The 2,860-nt window shown below is 34.6% G+C and overlaps 1 pseudogene; it reads left to right on the top strand.

The window, feature by feature from the left end:
• The first annotated feature begins 557 nt into the window (after nt 1–557).
• LOC128779508 (small ubiquitin-related modifier 2 pseudogene) lies at nt 558–848 on the top strand (annotated as a pseudogene).
• The last annotated feature ends 2,012 nt before the right edge of the window (nt 849–2,860 follow it).

Below are 2,860 nucleotides of genomic sequence, written 5' to 3'. Positions count from 1 at the left end.
AACAAACAAACAAACAAAAAAACCCTCAGCAACTAAAAGTCAAAAATAACTGAGCACAGACGTCAGTTACCACACACCACGTGAAAACGGTTTTCACTATTTGAGTCCAAGCAAGTTCCAGACTGTTAGACAAAAATAAAAATTAAAATTAAAAAACCTGATAGTCCTCAGAAGAGCAAAATAGATTCATGCCCATGGTTGCTACACTGTCTACTTTTCAAACTAAATTTTTTTAGTTGTATAAAATAAGTTATAAAAAAAACAGGGAAAAAAAACTACCAGTAGAAACTAGCTTAAAGTGAATTTTTATAAACTTCAAAACAGTACTATATATATGTCTGAATAATGAAAGAAAGTTTGTTCAAATAAGTAAAGAAAAATATCATTTTAATGAGTGAATATTTAGCAATACAAGCAAAGAGATCAAAACTATTATTTCTTCTGCCACTCCTGGTGCTGCTTGCGTGCTTCTTAGGTGTGCCCCTGGTACCCCTTTCGTGAAGCAGCTGGGGAGGAGAATCCAATGCTAACCACGGCTAACAAAACATCTCTCTTTAATGTGCTTATACTATATTCCCAAGGAAGGAGTCAAGACTGAGGGCAACGATCATATCAGTTGGAAGGTGGCGGGGCAGGATGGTTCTGTTGCACAGTTGAAGGTTAAGAAGCACACGCCACTTAGTAAACTAATGAAAGCCTACTGGGAAGGACAGGGCCTGTCAATGAGGCAGATCAAATTCTGATTAGACAGGCAGCCAGTCAATGAAACAGACACACCTGCACGGTTGGAAACGGAGGATGCAGACACAACTGATGTGTTCCAGCAGCAGAGAGGAGGTGCCTACTAAAAAGGGAACCTGCTACTTTACTTCCGAACTCTGTTCCTCCAGACCAAGAGGACATTCTCAGTTAGAAAACTGCGCTTTGGTTCCACCACATCTTGATTACTAGAATACAGTTTCCTCTATTTTTTCATTTTCCCTCTCTCCATTCCTTTATTGTGCATAAAGTAACTGGGTGTATGTGCATAAGGACTTGCGTGTTTTAAATTAAATGGCCAATGGTATGTTTTGATCAACATCAAATAAAGACGGGATGGGGAAAAACACTGGTTCTGTGAAGACACCCCCTTTCTCCATTGGGGGCATGCTCGTGCAGCTCTTATCTTCATATTCCTGTAAGTCATTTTGCTCTCACAGTTTAACAAAAAGAACAACATATAAATCTTTGCATACCTTGTTTGACTGGAGAATTGTAATGTTTTTAATTTATCATTGTAAAACCAAGGACAATTTTATAACTTTTTTGTACATAGCTGTTACATGTATGGCCATCTGTCTTTAAGTAAGGGTAAGTTACTCTAAAATAAACAAATCCTAGATAGATTGTAATATATTTCACAAATATCCTAAAATATATTTTTAGAAGTCAATACAAGATTTACGATAATATACTGCAACGTATTTGCAACACAAAAGAAACCAGGAATAGAGGGGGAGAGAAAAAAACAGAAATACCGATAAAACAGAAATAACAACAAAGTGGAAGACTTAAAATCCACAGTATAATTTTATTAAATGCAAATTGACTAAACACAACATGAAAGAGAGAGAATCTGAAAGTGCATTAAAAAAGCAAGACTCTGTGCTGCCAATAAGAAACATACTTTATTTTTGAAATTTTTATTGTTATTCAATTACAGTTGTATGCCTTTTCTCCCAAGAAACATACTTTAAAAAGGAGGAGATATGCCCGATAATTCCCCCCAATATGTGTATGTTCTTATCCCTAGAACTTGTGAATATATTGTTACATGGCATTACTGTAGGTTAAATGTTACAAAATGTTACAAAAAATGCAATAAAGGTTGTCAGTCAACTGTTTTTTTAATTTTTTTCCTTTTTATTAAATTTATTGGGATGACACTGGTTAGCAAAATTATGCAGGTTTCAGGGGCAGAGTTCCACAGCACATCATCTATATACTGTATTGTGTGCTCACCACCCCAAATCAACTCTCCTTCTATCACTATTTATCCCCCATACCCTTCTAAAAGAGGCGTACTTTATTTTATTAATTTATTTTTTTATTGTTGTTCAGTTATAGTTATCTGCATTCCCCCACCGCAGTGCTCTCCCTTGAAATGCAAAGACCCATACAGGTTGAAAGTACAAGGGTAGAAAACAATGTACAAGTAAACCGTAAGCAAAAGACAACTGGAGTTGCTTGCTAAATTAGTACAAGACAAAATAAACTTCTAGCCAAGGGATATTACTGTAGAAAAAGTGAAACATTTCATGAAGTTAAAAGAATCTACCTAAGAAGATACAACAATTAAAAATATATATGTGCTTAATAACGAGCTGTCCAAATGGGCAGAACTGAAAAGAGAAATAGATACATTGAAAACCATGATGGAACATTTCAATACTTCTCTCTCAGTATTTAATTGAAAAAAGTAGGCAGAAAATTAGGAATAATATAGTAGACTTGAACAACACTTTCGACCAGCTAATAGATATGTACAGGAGATATCACACAACAACATAACACAAAATCCTTTCAAGTATGCATGTAGTATTTACCAATATAGACCATAGGCCATACAGCAATTCCCAATAAATTTGAAGGATAAAAACAATCCAAAGCGTACTCTGTAACAATAAAATTAAACTAGAATTCAAACAAAAACATATGTGGAAATTCCCCCAACTATTTAGAAATTAAACAGTTTGGAAGTTAAACCAATATTTGGAAATTAAATTAACCCATTGTTCAAAGCAGAATCGAAAGAAGATTCGGAAAATACTTTGAGGTGAATGAGAATGAACACGATATATCAAAATTTGTTAAATGAAAC

Source organism: Desmodus rotundus, chromosome 11 (genome assembly GCF_022682495.2).
Source record: "Desmodus rotundus isolate HL8 chromosome 11, HLdesRot8A.1, whole genome shotgun sequence".
Lineage (NCBI taxonomy): Eukaryota > Metazoa > Chordata > Mammalia > Chiroptera > Phyllostomidae > Desmodus > Desmodus rotundus.
Note: the sequence above shows the minus strand (reverse complement) of the source record. Positions and strands in the feature narration are given on the sequence as shown.